General features: G+C 40.9%; 2 long non-coding RNA genes across 2 annotated transcripts in view; both read right to left on the reverse strand.

Annotated features, from left to right (window-relative positions):
- LOC139036232 (uncharacterized) overlaps positions 1-6,606 on the reverse strand; it is a 37,645-nt gene extending 31,039 nt beyond the window's left edge. The window contains exon 1 of the long non-coding RNA XR_011488938.1: positions 6,419-6,606. This is a non-coding gene — a long non-coding RNA (uncharacterized lncRNA). The remainder of the gene's footprint in view (positions 1-6,418) is intronic.
- A 12,408-nt stretch (positions 6,607-19,014) lies between these two features.
- On the reverse strand, positions 19,015-21,003 carry LOC139036233 (uncharacterized). Its single transcript, XR_011488939.1, has 2 exons — positions 20,377-21,003; positions 19,015-20,077 (listed from the first exon to the last, which is right to left on the reverse strand). It is a non-coding gene; the product is annotated as an uncharacterized lncRNA (long non-coding RNA).
- Between the last annotated feature and the right edge of the window lie 4,217 nt (positions 21,004-25,220).

Here is a 25,220-nt window from a genome sequence, read left to right on the forward strand (position 1 = left end):
ATACACAAAAACACTAACGTTGGTGGTTTCTATTATGATACCAGGAACTAAACAAAATACATGCAAAGTGAAATACTTTTGTTAACGTACTAGGCATGCATAAGGAGAACATTTTGGAGCTTAGAAGGATCTCTGGGAGTAGAAACAATTTTTCTTTTTTTTGGTCAGGGACCATGTATTTAGGTACAGATCATTACCATGGTTTTGCTTAATAGTTACTCTGTGAGCAGTACACGCTGACTGTGCTGGCAATTAAAATTCATAATTCTAATATGAGATGCTCCTGCTTCAGTTAAATTTTGATTATAAATGTGGTCAGCATTGAGTATATTTCATGCAATTCGCAGACTCAGGGAACAGCTGTTTTAAGAAGTTTTTCTGTAGAAAGCATTCATCAATGTCCTGCTTTATTTCTAGTTATCCTTGGTTATTAAATGTTGTGGTACTCATAACATTTAAACCATTGCAATTTACATTTTTGCTGTTCTAAGTTTTGAGGATGTGATATTTTGGGGTGTTTATAAATTATTTCATCATATCCTTTGCAAAAACAGTAAATAGTGTTGGGTGTGATTTCAGGATGAGACACTAGAATTTCTTGGATAACTGGAAAGTAATAGGCTCAGCTACATTGGGTGCGTTGTTTCAGATGTGGATTAATTCACAAGGAGTATTGACGTGTTTACCATTTGCTAATCAGGTTATCCTATTTATCATTTGCTAAGGATAACCACGTGCCTCCTTGATGCCATCTCCTTCATCAGTCAGGACACGCTGTTATACTGTAGTCACTTGACCTTGCACCTTAATACCTTGTAATTGAGGTTTATTTCCCACTTCTGTTACGTCCTCTTTACCAACTGGCTTAAACTCTGTCCCACATCTCCTTCACTCCAGCATGCAAACAACAGAACATCTTCTCTTTGGAAGACGTGATAATCAGAGAGGGAAGGAGCATGGTGAATGTGTTTGTGTTTCGTCTCAAAAGGCCTCAGTGGAGAGAACACATTTCTCATGCCCATGTTTCTGGACGAAACAAGTGATGAATGCACCTGAGGATAACGGTGTCAGAGCAGGGTGAACAGTGCTAAGACCTACCAGCATAATCACGTGTGTGCTCAGTCGTGTCTGACTCTTTGCAACCCCGTGGACTGTAGCCCACCAGGCTCCTCTGTCCATGAGATTCTCCAGGCAGGAATACTGGAGTGGGTTGTCATTTCCTTCTCCCGAGAATCTTCCTCACTCAGGGATGGAACCCGAGTCTCCTGCATTGGCAGGCAGATTCTTTACCAACTGACCCCACAGAAGCCCATAGAAAGGTAGCAGTCATTGATTTTCACTATTCCTTGTATCCCCTTTGTTTACATATTTTCACCCAAATCTAACATAAACTAAAAAACAGAAAACAAAGAACATCCAGGCAAATCATTTTCTCGTATCCAAAATCAATGTCCTAAATTTCACTTATAGAGTATAACCGTATACTCACTTCAGAGCATAAAAAAGTTCAGAAAGCTGAGGCTTTAATGAGCTAGTAATTTTTGCTGAATGATTCGCTCTAATTGTTTTGTATGGATTATATCATCTCGAAGGAGCAAGTCTCCCCAGACTTTGTAAGGCACACACACAGAGGCACACCACAACATTAAATATGTTGCTGCTGACTTATAAGTTTTGCTTAGAAGTTATGTTTCGACAGGCAGGTAGGAGAAAACAACTGAACTGCCATAATTATGCTGGTAGCTTTTTTGACAGTTTCTTATTAGGTTGTGGCCGTAGCATTTTCAGAACAATTATCTCATCAGATCTCTGTGGTAGTGCCTCTCCTAGAAGAGAAAAATAATAAATCTATCCTACCGATTACAGTGACAAAAATGTCTTTAAAAAGTAGTGATTTTGGACTTTTTGGGAGAAAGATTTTGTTGGAGGTGGATGAACCTCCCTAATACTCCCTAATTAAGATGTTATAGAATAGTTTTTAGCTACCAATATATTTAGCTGAGGATCATTCTGCTACCATTCTGAGATAATTTTGTGCTATAGTTATGAGTATAGGAGTTATTTTTTTAAGTAATTCTAGTTCAAGTATTTTTCCTCTAGCAGTCTCATTTTAGAATGCCTAACATTTCCCCCTGATTTTTTTGTTGAATCATATTTAAAAAATACAGTTTCAATCAGAGGATTATATAACTTGATGTATATTTAATGGTTCTAGTTTCACAACTGTAATGTAAGAGGTTTATTCCATTGTTTCCAGTTATCAGTTTCTTTATCAGGCATTGAGAATTTATTTTCCCTTTTTTTTTAGACTTTCTAAAATTTATTTGATAACCAAAACAGAAAGAATTATCCTACGTGTGATGTGGTTTCCTCTCTGTAATGTATCACATACAGTATCTTCTTCCAGCTGAAGATAATTATTTTTTTAAAGCAACTAAAGAGTGAGAAATAGGGATGCATTGACACAAATAGATAGTAGTGAATTCAGAATGCACAGTACATGTTCAAATTAAAGCAAATGTTTCTATGCCCAATTACCTAATTTGTAATTGCAACTATTCATTGCACTTGATTCTTCTCTTCAACTTCTTCCTTTCCCTCCTCCAGCTCCTCCCTCCTGGTGTTTGTGTGACAGCTTAGTAATAAACCCAGAAGGCTTAGCTCTTTTCTTCCCACATCACCCCACCATTCAAGGCCCAGTTTCAAGAACACATGCTATAAAGATATTTTCGATAGGAAACTAAAGTCATTGTACCTTCCCATTTCTCCTTGAAGGTTTTAGATGCAAATAACTGTGTCAGCTTTAAGCAGAACACAATTTCTGTGCTCAGAGTCAGTTGAGAGATGAATAGTATGTGTGTTTGTGTGTGTGTGTGTGTGAGAGAGAGATAAAGAGACAGAGAGACAGAGAAAGAGATTTACAGAGATAGGGAAAGAGAGCATCATAGTGCTAGCATTGATAAGACGTTGCAGAGAGGGGACATGTAAAGAATATGAAAAATATAGGGAGAGTGGTCCTGGAGAAATAATAAACTCTTGCTTAGAAATGATTATTTAAAGCTAATACCGTTTAGTACTTAAAATCTGAATGATCACATAGATAAGATCACAGAGGTGCATTCACACACATTTTTTAAAGTATGTGTGACTAGTGTGGCTCGTGGGAGTGTTAAGAATTAATCCTGTTTTCAGTATTCAAGAGGGTGAACGCTCAAGCATGTGCTAGTCCACTTCACAGCCACCTGCGGGCCCCCCAGGCTCTGTTTGCATTTGTTATATCTCTTCATTTCCATTTCTCAGACTCACCAGTTTCCACTGTCCTATCCTCAAGTTCACTGGTTCTTTCGTCTGCTGCTCACACCTTGCTTCAAATCTTCCTAGCAAATGCTTCCCTTCCGTTATTGCACTTGTCAGCTCCAGAACTTATTTTTGGTTTCCGTTTAGCCACTATTGATGTTTTCATTTTGTTCCTTCATCATTGTCTTGACATTCCCTGCATCTTCTTTTAGTTAGTAAAGCATCCTTTAGACAGTTAAAAAAAAAACAACTGCCCAGTAGATCCACCATCAGATCCTTTCCAGGGACAGTTTGTATTAGTTCATTCATTCATTCATTCATTTTTTTCTTGAAATTGGCCACACTCTCCTGTTTTTTTTGTATGCCTTGTGATTTTTTTTGTGGTTGGAAACTGGACTTTTGAATCTAATAATTTGATAACTCTGGACATCATATTCTTCCCATTCCCCGTGGCTTGCTGTTCTTAGTTTTTTTGTTTGTGTTTTTATTTTTGTTTTCTGATTGCTGTAGGCTGTTTCTGTGCTGAGCATTACCCTGAGGTGTACACCTAGGTTCTCCTTTCTGTCCTGGGCCTGGGCCTTCCTCCAGACACATGTACTAATGCTCTGATTTTCCTATTCAAGTCTCTCTCACCTTGCAGTGGGGGTGTGTGTGTATGCGTGTGTGCTCAATTGCTTTAGTCGGGCCCAACTTTCCGTGACTTTATGGACTGGAGACCACAAGGCTCTTCTTTCCAAGGGATTCTCCAAGCAACAATACTGGAGTGGGTTGCCATGCCCTCCTCCAGGGGATCTTCCCGACCCAGGGATCGAACCTGTGGTTCTTGCATTGCTGGTAGATTCTTTATCACTGAGCCGCTTGGGAAGACCTAGAGTGGGATTGCATCCTGCTAAACCCATGCTTAGTTGAAAATATCTTAAGTCAGAAATACATTTAGTACCCGTATCTTACTGAACATCATAGCTAAGCCCAGCCTGCCTTACACGTCTCAGAACACTTTCATTAGCCTTTGGTAGGCAAATGCATCTAGCACACTTATAGTAAAGTGTTGAGTATTTCATATAATTTATCGAATGCTGTGCTGAAAGTGGGAAACAGCATGGTTGTCTCTACATAATTGTCATGTCAGTTATTGACCCTCATGATTTCATGGCTGAGTGGGAGCTTTAGCTGCTGCCACCCAGCCTCGCAGGAGAGTATCAGAGCCTGCATCTTTAGCCCAAGAAGAATCAAAATTCAAAACTAAAAATACAGTTTTCAACACATATTGCTTTCCCACCATCATCAAGTTGAAGAATCATAAGTTGAACCATGTTGGGTCAGGGACTGATTGTATGCACAGTTGCTTTTGAATGCCCTGGTCCTCAATGACCTACTCCTAGAAGAAAAAAAGAAGAAAAAAAAAAAAAGTGAAAGAGAGTGAAGGGGAAACATGTTGGCTCTTTAAAGCCCCTGGAAGTGACCCCAGCCAAAGGAAGGTGAGGGAGGGATAGCAATCACGACCTTGGCTTCACCATCTTCACTTCTGTGCCCAGAAGCAACACCAGAACACGGATCCTCAGTGCTTGGTGGACAGGGCCCTTGAATGTCTTTGCAGGTCGTGTGCAAGCCATTCTCGGAAGGTACCCACCACTGTGGGCCCTGAAGCTGAGGGGTGTAGGATGGTTTGTTTCTGCTGTGCTAAGAACTTGTAATGACAGAAATTAGCCAGTTTACTGCCCAACCTTCCCTGGGTTGTAAACCTTCAATAGGTTGCAGACTTCCAAAGCAATTATATCAGAGTCTGCCGGTGCAGTTGTTGCCTGTGCAGGACGACAGATTTCTAGTACTCCCTACTCCACAGGCTCCCCAGATCCTTTCTCCTCAAACGTTTATATCATGCTATCCAAGACTGTTGCCCAATAATCTCTATGTGAACAGTTCTTGTAGATGATGCTTTGCTGCTTTGTTTGCAAGCCAGAGAGAGTATTTAAGCATGCTGTATCCTCGATGTAAAACGATGGCACTGTGAAAACATTTGGCTCTGAGTCTAGTTACCACATAATCTGTTTTCTGAACCAGAACAAAAGTGAGAGAAAAGGGAGATGCTATTAATAATTTTTCCTCTAATAAAAGCTGCACAGTGGGGCTGTCTAAGACAGTTGTTTAAGGAGCATCTAGATAAAAGGGCTTCCCTGGTGGCTCACGTGGTGAAGAATCTGCCTGCAATGCAGGAGACCCAGGTTCCATCCCTGGGTTGGGAAGATCCCCTGGAGAAAGGAATGGCTACCCACACCAGTATTGTTGCCTGGAGAGTCCCATGGACGGAGGAGCCTGGTGGACTACGGTCCATGGGGTCACGAAGAGTCAGACACGACAGAGTGACTAACATCAACACTAGATAAAAGTGTGCTCTGGGAAATTTCCATAAGGGATGTCTCTAATATGCTTGGACCAGGTTTTGCATCAAAATCTTGACTTTCATAGTGAGGTGATGTTCACCAAGTCCAGGTATTCCTATGTCACAATCTGAAGGCGTTTCTTTTCTGCGGCTTTTATATGGCTCATGGAGGCATAACTTTAGGTGTATTGAGTCCACATTGTGTCATAAGAGTCACAAAGAGCTTCCTGCTTCGCTTTGATACCTTCGCTGCACGTGTGCATCATGGTTTCTGATGCTATCTTCCAGCTCCTTTTCCTCAATGAAGTAGAGAAGCCTCTTCTTCAGGGGGTAGTGTCGTCTTAACACCATCCAAGTTCTCTGGTCTCTCTTCTGTGAATCACTAACCATTCTTGTTCCAAGTATTATGCAGGGGACTGATCTCCTGGTGTTAAAATCAGTATTATTATTTTCAGACAATCCTGGTTTTTCCACTGGCAGGTGGGCAAATAAAGCTTTAAAAAAAAACCCAGTCTTTATAATTCTGTTGCCAGCTTTGCTTCTTCTGATAAAATACGGTCGCTACAGAGCAACAGTGCAGTGTGATGGGTGTGTGTGTGTGAGAGAGAGTGAAATGGGCGTTCTAAATGCTTCTTGGAGAAGAACAGCCAGTCTGGATGGAACTGAAAGCTCAAATGCTTTCCATTTGGAAAATATTTAGATGTTATGGCAATTCTCGTCTAAGAGCATTAAACCACTTACCCTACATGTAGCGCCTCGGGGGACGTCATGATTTCTCTAAAGTTTCTGGAGGAAAACGTGCGCTGCAGGAACCAGCGAGAGGAAGGGGCACAAGAGCCCAGCTGGGCGTCAGCGGGTGAAACGCAGTTCTGCTCCTGGGTCCCTGGACTCCTGTCATGGACCTCACCGTCCAGACAATACAGTCAGAAAGAAACATAATCCGAGTCTTGTGAAATATGACTGTTCTGTTTGAGTTCAGCTTATAAACAACACACCCCAAGTAGAACGGCTAACAAATCAGCGTTGAAACCATCAGCCTGGAAATTACCTAAACTTCAGTGATCTGTTTTCCCCTCAGTTAGCAGAAGCCAAGCACTCGGGCTTTCCCACACGGCCCTTTTGTCTGCCGTAGGCACTCCTGTTCTTGGGCTCCGCCTGGGGCCTTCTCATTTCATTTTAGGGCTTGTGATCCTGAAGCCCTTGTGGTCCTAAAGCCACTTCTGATGGGCTGCTGCCCAGGGTCCCGCTGGGATGTCAGCACCGCAAAGGGGCTTCTAGCTGAGGCCCACTCAGAAGTTTGGGGACCTTCCTTTTCTGGGTCCTTGCAGTACCCAAGTTTCTTGAGAGGGAATATTTCCTCCATAAACTTGAGAGCGCTCATGGGCACCCCCAGGAGGCACTCCTTCTGGAGTAAGATGCTTAGTGCTCTTCTGAAGACTTGCAAGAATATTTAACTATCTTCCAAATGGAAAGCCACTTAGCTTTCAATTCGACCCAGATCGGTTGCTCTTCTCCAAAATTCATGGTCCTGAGTAGGTGTCGTTGGTCACCGTGAAGCGGAACAAGACCCTGTGGTCCCTGTGCCTTCCCCACTGTGTCCTCAGCCTGCCTTGTCTCTAGAAAACTGTAGTCAAAAAATAAGTTTAATCAGAAAAGTGAAAAATGCAGAAGCAAAGGAAAATAGTCAAAGGAGACTAAATAATAATAACATAGTCGTTAAGCATGGTCAAAGATGTTCAGTTCTTTCTCAAAGGCTATAGATAATATTCTGAGCCATATCCTGTGAGCTATCTTACAGATACTGAAACCCCAGGTGGAAGAACTTAACTAATGATGACCCAGAACCTAACTAGACTGTACCCAGGACATGAGCTGCCACAATTCCCTCAAAGAAATGGGGATGAATGGACTCTGGAACTGATTAACGGTGCCCAAAACAACCATGATGATGTAAGTCAAACCCCCGATGACCAACTCCCAGATGACTGGCAGAGCTGATTGTGCTGTTTCTGCAGGTAGCCCCCGCCTTCTGTCTGTGAAGGCTCCCACCCCACTGGCTTCCCCAGTAGGGGAGCCGGGAGTCGGCCTTTGGGCAGACGTCCACCACCCTGCACCCCCCTCAGTTGCCGGCGTCTGAAATAAAACAAACTCGTCTCTCCACCAGCCTGGCCTGTTTATTGGCTTCTGGGTGGCAAGCTGCCGGACACATACACCCTTTCAGTAACAAATTCACCAAATGTGGATGACCCCTTCCTTGTCTTCTGTGGAAGAGGAAGCGGTTCCCCTACTGGAACGCCTCATCGTCAGGAGCCTCAGCCCCGTGAGTTCATTACCATGTGCTGTGACATTTTAAAATTGCCTTTCTTGCTTTGCAAACATTTATTAATAGCTGTAAATCTTTAGAATTTTGGCTGCTGAAATGTCAAAACTGCACATGCTTGCTTCTGCTCTGATGAACTACTGTATGTTTTGTTGAACGGTAGGAAAGAGATTGGATTGGCCAAATGTAAAAAGGTGTACTTGCACTAACATGAAAGGAAGGGAGAGATACGTGTGTGACAGCAAACAGCACCTGCATGGACACGACAGAATTCTGGCTGCCATCCCGAACACGTCCCTTAACAATATAATGTCAGTGAGGTGGATGTTTTACCTGCCTTTCCATTTTATTATGTTTTTTTTTTTTGTTTAGATGTAGTTTTTGAACATACCTGCATCATTTTAACAAAACAGATCAAACTGCAAAAAAAAAATGCCCTAAAATTAACTTGCCATGATGTGTCTTAAAGCTTAGTTCTCCCTGATGACAGCGTATTATTGGAGTTACATCTTGAGAAAGACAGCGAGGAGATCTGGGCTTTACTGCCAAGATTTTCTGCTGTCTGTGTCCTCTCGGGCTGGTCATTTCACCTCTGAGTTCTCACGTTCCTCTCAACTCTAGTGCATGCTGCTGCCCAGAGCTATCATCAAGCTGAACGTGGAGCTTGGCTTCTTCCATTCTGATAGAAGAGCTTCTTTCAATGTACTCTTGCATGTGAAAATGAATGTGCACAGCTTCAAACAATTCCCTTATGGGAACTCAGCTTTTAGATTTGGGGCATGTATAATAACATGGAATTTGGGTGATAAATTGAAAAAAACTAAGCTTATAAACAAAGCCCTCAAGTAATCCAAAGATATCAAAAGTTCAAGTATATGAAACATCTCTTTAATCTTGTTATTGTTCAGTCACTCAGTCATGTCCAACTCTTTGTGGCCCCATGGACTGGAACACACCAGGCTTCTCTGTCCTTCACCATCTCCCAGAGCTTGCTCAAATTCATGTCCAGTGAGCTGATGATGCCAGCCAACCATCTCATCCTCTGTTGTCCCCTTCTCCTCCTGCCCTCAGTCTTTCCCAGCATCAGGGTTTTTTTCCAGTGAGTTGACTCTTCATATCACATGCTCAAAGTATTAGAGCTTCAGCTTCAGCATCAGTCTTTCAAGGGAATATTCAGGACTGATTTCCTTTAGGATTGACTGGTTTTCATGATGAGAATGAGCAAAAAGGTCTTGAATGATGACTCCAAACCCAAGGCTGGATTCCCATGAAGTTAAACATTGTGCTAAAAACTCCAAAGGGCTTATTTCTCAACTTCTTATTTCTCAACATCTCGACTCTCCTGTACGCTATATATACATCATTAAATGCATCTTCCTCTATTTTCTTCTAATGATAATCCATGTACAACTATAACTTTCTAAAGGATGGTTCTTGTTTTTTTCTTTTTTTTTCCCTCAACTGATTCACTTTTCCTTGGTGAAAGTCATTTTATAGAACAGACTTTTGGACTTTGTGGGAGAAGGCGAGGATGGGATGTTTCGAGAGAACAGCATCGAAACATGTATATTATCTATGGTGAAACAAATCACCAGCCCAGGTTGGATGCATGAGACAAGTGCTCGGGCCTGGTGCACTGGGAAGACCCAGAGGGATTGGGTAGAGAGGGAGGTGGGAGGGGGGATCGGGATGGGGAATACATGCAAATCCATGGCTGATTCATGTCAATGTATGACAAAAACCACTACAATATTGTAAAGTAATTAGCCTCCAACTAATAAAAATAAATGGAAAAAAAAAATAAATATAATGGTAGCAAGTGGTATTCATTTACAGGGTTTACTGAAAAGTGGGGAAGTAGAGATAATAGAATCTCATAATGTCAAGGTAATTCTTTTCTGGATTAAATTGGACCTTTTAGGGCAGATGAGGCTGAGCATTCATCCCCAACCCCATCCCCACCCCAGTCCTGGGCCGTGGCCTGTTAGGAACCCGGCCACACTGCAGGCAGTGAGAGGCAGCAAGCCAGTGAGACTTCAGCTGTAGCTTCATCTGTACTTCACTCCCCGTTGCTCACATTAATGCCTGGGTGCTGCCTCCTTTCAGATCAGTGGTGGCATTAGATTCTCATAGGAGTGTGAACCCTGCCATGAACTACAAATGCGAGGGAACTAGGTTACACGCTCCTTATGAAAATCATCCTGAAACTTCCCCACTCCCCAATCATGGGCTGTGGAAAAGTTGTCTTTTATGAAACCAGTCCCTGGTGCCAAAAAAGGATGGGGACCTCTGGTACAACAGACCTAAAGGAATAAGCAAAGACACTAAGTTCAAAACACAGCAATGCGCTCATTTGATTTTTTTTTTAATAGTGAACTAAATACCTTGAAGGGATTACTACGCAGGGTTGCATTTCTTTTTCTTTTGCTATGCATGCAATCTCACTGAGAATAGAAAGAAAAAAGTATTAAGAAAAAAGAGGAAGGAGGGAAGTTAGGAAAGAAGAAAGGAAGGAAGGAGGAAGAAAGGAAGAGAGAACGAATCTTTTAGCAAAGATTATTTGATGGTAAGGATGGGCTTCCTAGGTGATGCAGTGGCAAAGAATCTACCTGCAGCGCACGAGACACATGAGACGTGGGTTTGATCCCTGTGTCAGACAGGCCCCCTGGAGGAGGAAATGGCAGCCCACTCCTGTATTCTTTGCCTGGAGGATGGACAGAGGAACCTGGCGGGCTGTAGTCCCTGGGGTCACACACAGTGGAACATGATTTAACGCCTAAAGAACAACAAAGTAGGTGACAGGGAGCTCTTCTCTGCATGCATCATGCATCGCTGCTGAGATGTTTTCTGAAATTCTGTCCACAGTCACCTGTGTGCATTAAACTAGTACAACAGCGTGTGCGTTAAACGAGCTCCAGTGATGTCCACATTCATCAGCGCGTCACGGTCACTGTTGGTTTTTTTTTCCCCCCTCACAAGGTACAGGATGTTGAAGAAAAGAAAGCTACCAATGTGAAACAAAGACGTCTCTATCAGGGCTCAGACAATTTTTTAAAAAATCTATATTCCTCTCACCTTTTTAGTTTCCAGTAATCCTTGAAGAAAGTAGAATCAAACTTTGTATTTTAATTAGGATATTTTTCTGGGCGCAGTGGCCTTGAGAAGCAAAAGTGAAAAAGAAATTCTGTTGGTGCATTTGAAAGGAAAGAGGACCAAAGCTGTTTCTTTTGTGAATGGGATTTGTGTTGTCTGGGAGTAAGTGACAGACACGAGATTAGACATGGAACACGGAACCAAATAGAGTAAAAGAGAAGGATAATATCTTAAATTGGACATATTAAATCAATGCCTAATGCAGTATGACCCAGTGAATAGTAAATCAGAATGTATAAGTGAAAATAAAAGTGCTAGAAATGACATTTCTTAACTAATTGAAACATTTGCACTCAGAGTTTTCATGTGCCATCACTTGAATATTAGTCAAGTCTAAGGTTATGAGCAAGTTCATTTTTAAGGGTCTTGGCAAAGCAAGGAAGCTTGCCAATAAATGAATGGACTGGCCCTCTGAATGTCTTTACTTATAGCTACACAATTATAATTTTCCCATCACTGTGCTATGAATTATTAAAAGAATATTGGCATTTTTCTATATATTTTAATTATCTTTAAATCATTTCTCGTAGTGGGAATAATATTATAGCAATTAAACTTTTGTTAAGCAAATTTTCAATCTGGGTTAAGTTTTTAAATCAATGTTCATTTCAGTTAACATATAACTTTAATTTTTTTTCTTCTTCGAAATCAGTGTTCACATGACTCCTTATAGATGAAGGTGTTCTTTTCCTAAAATAAGAATGAAGTGTAATTCTGTAATTTTAATATCACCTGAGTTCTTTTAACGCCTCTATGGATATGTATTTTAACTTGAACTACATAGAGATATATAGTCATATCTACAGATAGATCAACACACACTGGAAAAAAAATGAATCTATCCCCAAAGGCTCATGGAAATATATATTCCATATGTGTAAAGTACGTTAAAACTGCCTGACCACAAAAGATAGCCTGTATTTATAGATCTGCTTACATCTCTGGGTCTGCCAAATTTTCACATCTTGTTGTTGCTATTTGCTTAACCAGATTAAAAGGAAACTTAAAGTATTTAGAACATCCTTTTTAGGATTCATTTGGAATGCTGTAAAAGACATGAAAATATTGATCTTGGACTTCAGCATAGGTTTGAGGGACTTTATGTTTTCTAATGGTATGTTCTCCACTGACTCTAAGACCATCCTTGACGTTTACTGCCTTGTAGGAGACAATACATTAACTCTTACACCAAACTATTTCCATGAGGCTTTGCCGAGAAGTGACAGCATGCTTCTTCATTGAACTAGAGACAGGAGTGCTGGGGAGGTGATCTGCTCTGACTCATCCAAAAATGTTTCCCCACTTCCTGTTGGACTTAGAAAAAATTCCCTTCCAAAATTAATTTATTTAGAGTTAATGATGTTGCAGACTTCCCAGGTGGCGCTAGAGGTGAAGAACCTGCCTGCCAAGAGATTTAAGTTCAGTCCCTGAGTCGAGAAGATCTCTTGGAGGAGGGCATGGCAACCCACTCCAGTATTCTTGCCCAGAGAATCCCATGGATAGAGGAGCCTGGTTGGCTGCGGTCTATGGGGTCACAAAGAGTTGGACTCCTCAACTGAGGACACACACATGACACTGTTGATTGAAAATAAGTAACTCTAACAGCTCAGGGTTCTGCCTGCATCCTGGCAAATATGTTATGTGGGTGAGGGGCACACCCCCTACCCTAAACCCCTCATTAACCGAGGATGGCACACTTTTCCAGCAAGCACAGATATACGCTCAGGATTGTCCTCAGCTCAGAGCTCCAGGAAACGTTGCACATTCAACTGCATCGGCATTGGAAAGAATAGTATATTGCTTAGCTGCAAGATAGAGAGCTTACATACACACAAGATGGATGTGAAGGCATCTATTCGTGGTGATGTTTTTTACATTCATGTTTTGAGACACACCCCTGAACTGCAGAGAAAAACAATATGATATAGATTATAGAGAAAACACTTAGATGGTCAAAAGCAGCATGAGCATGTCAATGGGCATGATCAGGAAGAAAGGGCAAAGGCAGGCACAGCTGAAGGGCCTGGCAGGATGGCAAAAGCAGGGGCTTGCTCGTCTTCTCTGGGTACCAGGAGCCTGGGTGCCACATCCAAGATGAGTGGGCAGGAACACTTTCACTGCTTAAATAAGAGTCTGCATTTGGGCTACCCGACTTGGGAAAAGATGCTGAAAAAAGATGTAAGGTTGACTGTTGCCTGGGGCTAAGGCTTAGGCAGCGAGGTTTATGGCAGGAAGAGGAGGAAGCCAGGGAGGGCCGGGTTGCCTGTTGGATGCACTGTGGGACCTGAGGCATCCAGTTTATCCCAGTGGAAAGGGTGCCCTGTTCTGAGACTCAGTTCTGGAATGGAGACTTCAGGACAGGCAAGGGGGGAAGCCTCATGCTCAGTCGTGTCCACCTCTTCGCGACCCCATGGACTGTAGCCTACCAGGCTCCTCTGTCCGTGGGATTCTCCAGGCAAGAATACTGGAGAGGGTTGCCATTTCCTTCTCTAGGGGATCTTCCCTACCCAGAGGTCGAACCCAAGTCTCCTGTGTCCCATGCATTGGCACACGGATTCTTTACCTCAGAGCCACATGGGGGGATGGCAGGGTGTAGACAAGACAAACTGTCAGAACTGTGTCTCTAATGAGGAAGAGTAGGATTATGGGGAAAGGGAAAAAAAAAAGATAAATCTACTGCAAATAAAATAAATATAGCAGAACAATAGAAAAAAAGATTCTAAATATGGTAAATATTCTCAAAAGGAAGAAGAAAGACATAAGAGAATTAGTTTCTTGTTCCTGCTATAATTTCAAATGACCTCAAATACAGTGGCTTGGAACAGCCAGATGTGTCATTTTACATTAGGTTAAAAGACGTCCAACAGGGGTCTCTCTGGGTCAGAATCTGTGTGTCAGTTGGGCTGCTTCATCTTGGAAGCTGTAACCAGAATCTTGCTTCCCTTCCTTTCCCAGCTGCCAGAGGGCACCTGACTTCCTTGGCCCTGGGCTCTTCCCCCTGTCTTCAAAACCCATCACTCCAACCTCTGCTTCTATCATCCAACCAACCCTTTGTCTCTCATATGCCTTCCTTCCTGGTAAGGATTCTTGGCATTGCTTTTGACCCACCTACACAATCCAGGTTAGTCTTCCCATCTCAAGATTTTTAACATAAACACATCCACACAGTCCCCTCTGGCCACACAAGCTAACATATGTACAGGGTCCTGGGATGAGGAGACGCACATCTTGGAGTGCGGTGAGGGGGCTGTCGATTTGTCTACCATGTTATTTGTCTACCACAGCATCCATATAAAGAACTAAAAAGATTAGGAAATAAACAGATGCAGAAATACATTTGTGGCTACAGGAAAAAATGAATTAGACATATTAATAGTAGAAATAAGAGGTATATCATTGTCATAAAAATACTTGATAGGTAGTGTCTAGACTGGGGACGGCAGGAAAGAATTCACCCCAAATGTAATAGATCCAACCAGTCCATCCTAAAGGAAATCCGTCTGGAATATTCATTGGAAGAACTGATGCTGAAGCTGAAATCGCAATACTTTGGCCACCTGATGCGAAGAACTGACTCATTGGAAAAGACCCTGATGCTGGGAAAGATTGAAGGCAGGAGAAGAAGGGGATGACAGAGGATGAGATGGTTGGATGGCATCACCGACTCGATGGACACGAGTTTGAGCAAACTCCGGGAGTTGGTGATGGACAGGGAAGACTGGTGTGCTGCAGTCCATGGGGTTACAAAGAGTCAGACATGACTGAGTGACTGAACTGTAATAGAATATACTAAAGAATGACTTTCTCAGGTGTGTGTGTACACAGGCACACAGGTATACATACAGATTGTATATAAAAGAGCAATTCAGAAACAAAGAGGGCAGACTGAGAGACTCCAACACATGCCCAAAATAGGAGGAGAAAGAGAATAACAGAAAAATGCTGTTTGAAAAAAAAAAGTGGGGAAATTGACACAACTGAAGAAAAACATGAGCCTTCAGATTGAGTGTGCAGGCCCAGTACTGAGAAAAGGAAGTGAAAATAAATCCACAGAATAATGAAATCATAGAACCTAAAAATATATACTCCGAAAAACTACGAGAGGAAAACCTGTATAAAATAAAATAACAAACTTATCTCCTGCACCTTAATAAAAAAAAAGAAAGAGAGGGAGAAACACCTGCGACTGTACAATTCTATTACCAGATAAAACATCAGTCACGGTTAAGGTGGGGTACAGAATAAAGTTAATGTGCCTTGCAGCCTGATTTTTTCATCTGGGGCCAGTTTTCTTTTGCAAAAGTATCCCGTTTGCTTAGTATTTCTTCCAGTAACATTTGATGCTCAGCACATCTGAATGTTTCTGTCCCTCTGGTAACTAATCTGAGGTAGAGAGGAAATGCAGACATTCAGGGCAGACGTGAGGATGGATTGGCCTGTGAGAAGAGAGGAGTCTGTCTTCCCCACTCCTTAACCATGGATTTCTTGAGTTGACTAGAGGATGTGAGATCCTTCGAGTTCTCTTGACTAACGAGACTGAATTGACATGAATCAAAGGATGCGTATATCATTAAATAACAAGGTCATGGTCCCAGGAACTTTTATTTTACTGGAATGAGTTTATTATCGAGCATTTTTTAAAAGGAAAGTCATTGGGAGACAGACTACAAAAAATAATTGGTAAGCAACCTGATTTCTTTAACCTGAAAGTATTTTTGAAGCCCTTGCGGTTCTTCATTGAACTAAAACACTTCCAGTGTTATTAGGGAGAGAGCTATAGAGAAGTTTCTTTTGGCTCAAGATCAAGGGTCTACTATCTTTCTGGATGTTCATTATTTATCCAAGTTAGTGCCTCTCATAAATACTGTAGACATATTAAACTGCCAAGTAGGCTTACACTTAGGAGCCAACTCCAATCATCTTTTTGTGGCAACCTGAAGACTTGGTTTTAGAAAGCTTTGTTTTTGCATAACCAAAAGAAAAAGTCTTGCTACAGCGCTCCTGTGCATTTGTAACCCAGGCAGTCAATCACAGGGAAATGCCTAACACTAGGCTATCATGGTTGGTGGGGAGAGCCTGATTATAGCATCTGCTAATTCCTCCGGTGTAAATATTCCCACTGTGGTGGATTTAAAGTTACTTTCATGATGTCCTTAAATTCTGAGCACAAATGATTGTTGCTGATGGGTGTGAGTTGGCTCTAACACATCACTGAGCTGGTGACTCAGTTCTTACACCTTCTATCTGAAGTAGTTACCTGTTGATCCCCCACACGTTATCCTAGATAAGCAAAGTTTGGAGATAAGTGTCTGAATTTAAGTAGCATTTTTTCATGTTATAGTCACTGGAAGAAATCTAGTGCTCTTTACCCTGGAAGTGGAGGCAGCTGAATGTACAATGATGCTGTGTTTACACAGTTTTCTTTTCTTTTTTTTTTGATAGAGTATAATTACCAGTTGCTCTCCATCACTAAAGATCAAACCCAGATAGGCTACAGAGGAAGCCTCATGCTCAGCCATGTCTGACTCTCTGTGACCCCATGGACTATAGCCCACCAGCCTCCTCTGTCAGTGAGATTTCTCAGGCAAGAATACTGGAGTGGGTTGCCATTTCCTTCTCCAGGGGATCTTCCTGACCCAGGGATTCTTTGAAACATTCCATGTTCCGATCGTGCATTGCTTTGAAAAACCTTAAATCCTGCTAATCCTTTAGAGTAAAGCATATGAAGAATTAGACAATAAGTAGGCAAGGTTCAAGGAGAAAACTTTTGAGGCCGAATAACTCAAGAGTTTGGAAATGTGGGAAGCCAAAAATTATTTTACCCAGACACTTGAGCTAGGAACGTCATTTCTTACCAACCCTTCCTGCTTCTGACATGGACTTAGTCATGTTGCTGTATGAATTTTAACTCTAGAAGTTCTCTTGAATTTTCCCTAGTTCTTCCTCTCGAATCACAGGCCACTTCGAGCTAGTCTCTGTAATTCTGAAATCTGTTATTTCAATCTACATAAACAGGATAGACAATTGCTGGCCATCTGTATTAAATTTAGTCACCAATCTGACAGTTTTCTTCCAAATAACATTCTATCTTTAACTGTACTTCTTGGGGGAGGCAGGTACATTTTTAAGTTAATCCATGATGTTACAAACATAAGACAATGTTTTTTCACACAAAGATTATACTATTCTAAGAAGGTACTAAATACCATTGGCATGGAAGTTCTTGTGTGGAATGTTTATTATTTTAATTGCCCTGAATCCTTTGCCTAAAATGCAGATATTATTTTCTACAAAAAAGACATTCGATTTTGCACAAAACTTCTCAATTTTTCCATAAAATTATTTTTTCTCTAAATCTTGAAAATAACTTAGATGTATCAAGCCTTTAGGGAAATTCTTAATGAGAGAAGTGAAATTTATCATTCACAGACAAGGTCAAACAGGCAAACATCTGCTCAGCTTAAAACATTTTATCTCAAATAATAAATTAGTTCAAATGATGATGGATTAAGTAGCTGCATTAATTATTTATTGATTCACTTTACACAAAGTGTGTGAACTGTGTGTGTGAGGTAAATAGTGAGAAAGAAACCTAGCATTTGGTGACCTAATATGTATTTTTGTGCTTTATATTAAATATTTATTTCAGACAGATGCTACCTCCCTTTTTGAATGGAGAAACTGAGGCTTAAGTAATTGAGTTATAGGATTTAAGTCTGTTACAGAATTCAAGGGGGGGGGGTAACAACATTCTATATCCAATTCTTACCGCTTTTAGAAATCTTTGCATTTTCTCTGGTTCCATGTAGGGAAGTGTAATATGAAGATATAGCACACAGTTCTTGATTTCTAAATTTTTGTCTGGATCAAGAAGAAAGACATGCCCAGTTACCAATATTGCTTGAGAACAGGGTGTTTTAAATAAAATATGGCTTAAAGTAAGTAAGTGGTAATGAAAGTAAATGCGTTTTTAGAGCTCAAAGTGCAGGGACATCCTTTATAAGCTAAGGAGTTTCAGAGATTTAATTTACTTGTTGCATATAATGAAATAGCCAGTATTCCATCCATTCATTCATCCATCCATCTTCCCACACATCCTTCAATCCATTCTTTCATCCAGCGTTCACGTCAATAACTGCTTTTTAAGGAAGAAGATGAATTTATTCAGATTTCCATATGAAAAGAAGTATTCTGAGATTAAATATGCTTCTTTTCATATATATGCAAATTATATATTTATAAATTTTATACTAATAAAGATAAAAAATGAAGAAAGGCATATTTTAAGGGTGATTTAGATTTACTAATATTACCACTAAACACACAGGACTAGAAGAAAATGTTTTCTTTAAAATATGAATGTAAAATAAGGGAGGGATTGGGCCAACAGTGCAAGAAAAGTACCAATTTTTCTGAAATAACATAGAGCACCAAAATCCCAAAGACTTAAAAGCACAAAAATGATTCCAGTTCACACACTGCCCACCTGGGTATGTTCAGAGACATGCCAAGGGAACCAGGTTTCTACTATATGTCAGCTATGATAGCCTGATGCTGTAACCTGTGACACCTCCATCTGAACATGACACTTGAGGGTTCAGGGAGAGAAAACCTGGATAATCAAGAACTGCTTCTAAAATGTCTCCTCTGAGGGCTGACACACTCCACTTCCCCTGGTATTTTATGGGCCTAAAAGCATTGCTATATGTGGTCATGACTCATGGGAATCAGAGAAGACAAGTTAATTGTATCATCTGTCCAGGAAGTATCGATGAGTACTAGTAATGTCCACTATGGAAAAATGTGGCATGATTGTTAGTATTTAAGACCCAGAGATATATTCACAAAGATAAAAAAAAAAATATTTAGACATAAAAGATGTTTACTTGGGGAAAAACATAAACCTTGGGGATAAAATTGTTAGGAGCATTAATTTTTCATCTTTTCTGAAGCTTACTACATTTCTGTCTTGGAGAAGAGGAAAGGAACATTACATTACACATACACGTGTGCACATGTATGTCTGTATATATATGTACACATACACATACATATATATAGATTGTATATATACTAACACATCTACTTTTGCTATACCAGTGCATATATATTATAGTTCTATAACTAACCCACAGAGATAGTTTTTGCAATCCATTGTTATTGTCATGTGTTTTTTCTTAAAGCACTAAATTCTGTTAGTTTTTTTCTTTGAAATAAAAATAGAATAGAAAGATTTTTACTGTTGACAATTGTGCCCTCAAGTGTTAACATTATTCACAAGTGTTTAAAGGAATAATTAGCTTCATTTCTTTCTATCCTACTTGTTCTATAATTATAACATGACCTTTGTTCTATTTATACATACAAGTAGTATATTTTAATAGGATTTCTTTGTGAAGAAGAAACACTTGATAATAGCCTAATTTCCTGACAGCATTATACAATAGATCATAAATGACCTTACCTTGGAGAAGAAATTAAATGAAAGACACCTGCATTAGAGATCAATTTCCTAATGTTCAGTTTAAATTCATCACGCTGAGCTATCCAAGGACACCTTTCTTGTCCTGTCATTTGATGGAAATGATTTCCATGTGTTTTGCGATTCAACTCCATTCTGCCTTAGATAATGCAGAGACATCAAACATTTCAACTGGCTGACTACGTCTTGTAAAACTAGCTCTTTATCGTCAGAGCACTGGAAGTTGTAAATAAGAAGAGGAAAATACATTTGGGGCAAGAATAGTAGCACTCACATTTCAGAGTGATTTCACATTTCAGTATTTACAAATATGACATCAAGTATTAGTGGTTTACATCAGAGGGATTCTCAAATGTGATATGACAGCTTTAACTCTGCAGTTCTCTGTTTTTGTCAGTTTAATCCAAATCTTTGCTATGCAGCTCTGAACACTCCATGCTTCTCACTTTGAAACAAGAAACACTCAGTTAAATTCACACATACAACTCTGACAGCCTGACCACAGCTTTGCAGGTTCTATATGGGTAAAGCCTAAATGTCATGCTTGTAATTGTCAAGAAACAATTTATTGACCCTTTATCAGTCCCATTAAATGGCATATTAATAGGAAAGTGATTACAGCCAGGGATTTCCCTGGTGGCTCAGGCAGTAGAGATCTCCCTGAAATGCGGGAGGCCCAGGTTCGATACCTGGGTCAGGAAGATCCCCTGAAGAAAGGAATGGCAACCCACTCCGTATTCTTACCTGGAGAATTTCACGGACAGAGGGGCCTAAGGGACTTCAGTCCATGGGGCTTCAAAGAATCTGAACACGACTGAGCGCCTAACAGACACAGACACAAGTATGGCTGGGTATTATTAATAAAATTTCAATTTTCTAATCAAAGTCTTAAAAGACAGCATTTTCAGCTTTATTTTCCATTTGGTGTTGAGCACATCCGGGTTCCGTCAGCAGCCCCTTGGAGGACTCGTTGAAATTCATCACTCCTTTACATACCTCGTTTGGCACCAGAATCACGAACGCATGATCTGAAGTGGTGATGCTTGAAAGTTACTCTCAATAATGGCATCCAAATACTGCTGTGCCTGATCTGCGTGAACTCTGAGCAGACGTTAAAAGAATGAATGACTAAGGTTCGTGTAGAATGGGGATGACCAAGGGCAACTGTTTGGGCAAACCTGTGCAATGACGGTAAATCCCAAACTGGAAACCACCGAGCAAAAGTTGTATAGAAATAGACAGAGAGAAAAATGTCAACAAATATATATATATTTTTGACCAGCTCTAGTAACCCTTCCTTTTCAGTATTACAGCACAGCTGTAAGAAACTCTGCCTATTCTACCCCAGGCATTGCAGGAAGCTGGGGTTTCTTTGCAAATGAAAAGAAACTGCCCCGCCCCCGCCCCCATCCCCCACCAGGACACCTCCCACTCACCCAGGTGGCCACTTCCTGTTCCTCCTACTCAGCTACTGGGCTCATCCCTCAAAGCTGTTCTCTTCATCGCGCCTCTGTGCTCGCCTCAGCCTCAGGGAATATCTCCCTAGCTGTCAATTTTTGAGCAACTGTTCCCTCTTTCAATAGCCAACACCATTTCTCCAGCAAATCCATTGACTTTATCCAAGCTTCATGCAGATTGCATCTCCACCATCAGTGAATGTGACTATTAAATCTCTTCTGGTAGAAAGAGGAGCTCTGTTTGTAAAAGGATTCCAATCTTCCTTTAAGCTGATAAGTTCAGGCTACTTCCAGCTTTTTTTTTTTTTAATAGCTGTCTTCTTTTCTATTCTGTGTGCTCAGTTGCTCAGTGGCGTCCGACTCAGCAGCCCCATGGACTGTAGCCCGGCAGACCTTGCCGTCCATGGGATTTCCCGGGCAAGAATACTGGCATCTCCTCCTCCAGGGGCTCTTCCTGACCCAGGAATCCAACCAGTCTCCTGCACTGACGGGCAGATTTTTTACCACTGCACCACCTGGGAAGTCCTTTTTGTCTATTTTACTCAGTAACTAATAAAAGAGCCACAGTTCTAAATGATATACATTTTGATATGTTTAACCTCGCCCCCCCAAAAAAACCATTTAAAACAGATGTATTTACCTTTATTCCAGGTTTAGCAGTAAGAAAGAGATCTGAAAAGGCAAATTACTGGCCCAAGGTGATGTGTGTAATAAAAGTCTGACTCCTGAATCTAAGGTTCTCAGATGGCTCAGTGGTAAATATCTGCCTGCTAAGCAGGAGATCCCTAGGTCAGGAAATCCCCTGGAGAAGGAAATGGCAACCCACTCCAGTATCCCTGCTTGGGAAATCCCATGGACACAGGAACCTGGCTGTCTATAGTCTATGGAGTTGCAAAGAGTCAGACATGATTTAGACACTGAATAAAAACAACAACTTGAGCCTAAACTCTTGACCACTTTCCTCTAAACCATGAACGAGTCAAGAAACAGGCAGTGGGGCACTGTTCTCAAAACGTAGCAGAGTATGTATTTCATTCACTATCTAACAATAACTTATGTTTCCCCCTAAACATGGGCTATTGCAAATGCCATAGACAGTATGTGAGACCAAAAGAAACTTGTAAATTTGTACACCATGTGAATATTTTTTTAATTTCTTAAAATTTGATCAACTATAAAAATACCTCTCTGCCCAAAATGTACCTTCTTGTAATGAAACTCCCACACACTCCCTGTTGTCATGAACAATCAAAATGATACAGTAACTGCCAAATATAAAATTATTATTTTACCCAAGAATTGGGTGATGAAATTATATTCACTAATATCTAAGTAATTAACTTTCCTGTGTTCCATGGGACAATTTTAGGTAGTCAGCTGGGCTTCCCTGGTGGCTAGATGATAAACAATCTGCCTGTAATGCAGGAGACCTGGGTTCTACCCCTGAGTTGGGAAGATCCCCTGGAGAAGGGAATGGCCACCCACTCCAGTATTCTTGCCTGGAGAATCCCATGGACACAGGAGCATGGTAGGGTACAGTCCATGAGGTTGCAAAGAGTTGGATATGACCAAGAAACTAATATTTTCACTTTCATGTTTAAAACAAATTTCAATTCTGATTTGACTGTGATGACTGGATTATGGAGTTGTCTGCAGTTTTTCACATAACTAGGTGAAGACACAATACTTCTTATATTTTTATGGCTTTATTGTTAAAACTGTGTCAGTTAAAGTTTTCAGCTACAGGGAAAAGGAAATCTGATTCACAATGCTTTTTTAAAAAATGAGGATCTATCTTTTCCTGGATATGGGTAGATTTTTGGCATTAGTGACACTGATGTCAAAACCATCACATCTTATTTTTTCATCCTTGACCATAGGACTGAACTGTGGTGATTTCTGATGTTTTAAGCTTCATGCCCACATTCAAAACATGGAAAGGAGGGCAGGAGAAAAGTTTGTACATTCTGCTTCATCTGGAAAGCAAGCAGCCTTCCTAGAAACCCTGGTGACTGTCACCCATTTGTACATCATTTACATCTTTTTGGCAGAAACTACGTCATTTGACCACATCCAGGTGAAAGAGGCTTTGAAAGTGGGAACTTCAGGAGCATCTTTGGCTGGGCCAGTTGCTTTCCATCTGCTGAGGCAGAAATAGGGGATCAATATTGGGTAGAAAATAAAGTTATCGCCATTCCTAGCCCTAAAGGAAATCAGTCCTGAATATTCTTTGGAAGGACTGATACTGAAGCTGAAACTCCAGTACTTTGGCCACCTGATGCGAAGAACTGACTCATTTGAAAAGATCCTGATGCTAGGAAAGATTGAAAGTGGAAGGAGAAGGGGTCAACAGAGGATGAGATGGTTAGATGGCATCAATAGACATGAGTTGTGAGTAAGCTCTGGGAGTTAGGGATGAACAGGGAAGCCTGGCATGCTGCAGTCCATGGGGTCACTGAACTGAACTGAACTGTATCACCTGACTCTGAAACTTTACTGTGAAAAGCTATCCAATATTCAGTAGTTATGCTGGTAATTCAACCATATATATAAAATTTAAAGAATCACATATATATTAAAGGACACATATCGATTTAATATTTATAGTATTTAAAAATACTTGATGGCAATATTGACTATTCTTTTAAGTCTTCTATTAATTTTATTGTTGTATCTTTTATCAATTTAAGAAAAAGTATGGGTCTAATTTATTTTCCAACCACAAATCAAAGTATCATGTTATAGTGAAATCATCAATGTTCCTTTCTCAATACACCCCCACCCACCCATGCATATTCAGGAATGGGAATAGTGTTGACATCCATGGAACTTAGAACAAATACCAATGCCAATCACATCTAAAATATAAACACATTTCAAACTTATGTGGATTTTAAACAGTCTGTTTTTTTTGGCTTGTAGAAAAATCACCACATAGCATATTGCATTAACAACAAAATGTTCTTTAATCAGGATGGAATTACAATCTTACAGTGGCAGCACATAATTATATAGATGGAATATAAAAATTTCAAGCACATTCTTCGGATGAAAAAAATACCCAAAGACACCAGTGTTTTCTTTATTAAAAAATTATTTTCCAGTTCGATGAATAAATGTAAATATTAAGGTTTTGATTCTATTAAGATTAATTCTATTTTTCTTTTTTTTACTTTTGTATGCAAAGCATAGGGAAATGGTAACTACATCTTGATTTGATGGTTTGAAAAGTCTGGTGTGGTTTTAAAGTGACTTTCCATCTGGCTGGTACAGTAAGCAAATGAAACTAGGAGAGACTCCATCTCTTGTTTCTTGACGCAGATGACTCTGATTAGTATAATTTCTCTGGTTTGCTTTTGTTACTGTTTTTAGTTGTTTTTTTTTTTTGTATATCTGTGTAGATATGCATAAAGGGGGACATTTCTATCATATTAAAGTGTTAGTCGCTCAGTCATGTCCAACTCTTTGTGACCCCCCTGGACTGTAGCCCCAAGACTCCTCCGTCCAGGGAATTCTCCAGGCAAGAATATTGAAATGGACAGTCAATCCCTTCTCCACTCCGGGGCATATCTTCCTGACCCGGGGATAGAACCCAGCCCTACTCTCCTCGGCCAATCAACAGCGCCCCTTCTGCTTCCTGGCGCCGTCCTTCAGGTAACCATGTGTTTATGGAAATTGACATTATCCCCAGGCCTCTGCCTGCAAACCTCTGCTCCCCGAGGCCGGTAAGCATCATCCTTGGGAGCTAGGTGGTCCCCACACCTAGTTCTGACCAATGAGAGGTGAGGCTCCTTGCTGGAGGACTTCCTGGAAAAGGTTTCTTTTGGCAGACAGAAAAACGGAGGCAGGAAGCAGTCCCTGACCGTCACGTGTGCAGGGAGTGGCCGGGTTTCTGGAGCCCGCTGAGAGCAGGGGGCTTGCCAGCCTCTGTGGATGGGGAGGGCTGCCCTGAGCCCTGCACCCCGGGGAGTCTGACTGACCCTGCTCTAAACTTGTTCTGTTATTTATAGCTCAGTGCCTGGAGAATCCCCGCGGATGGAGGAGCCTGGTGGGCCACGGTCCATAGGGTCGCAAAGAGTTGGGAAGTCTGAGCGACTACGCACCTCACAGCACAGCAATCTGACCAGTTCA

This window comes from Odocoileus virginianus, chromosome 8, assembly GCF_023699985.2.
Source record: "Odocoileus virginianus isolate 20LAN1187 ecotype Illinois chromosome 8, Ovbor_1.2, whole genome shotgun sequence".
In the NCBI taxonomy this organism is placed as follows: Eukaryota; Metazoa; Chordata; class Mammalia; order Artiodactyla; family Cervidae; genus Odocoileus; species Odocoileus virginianus.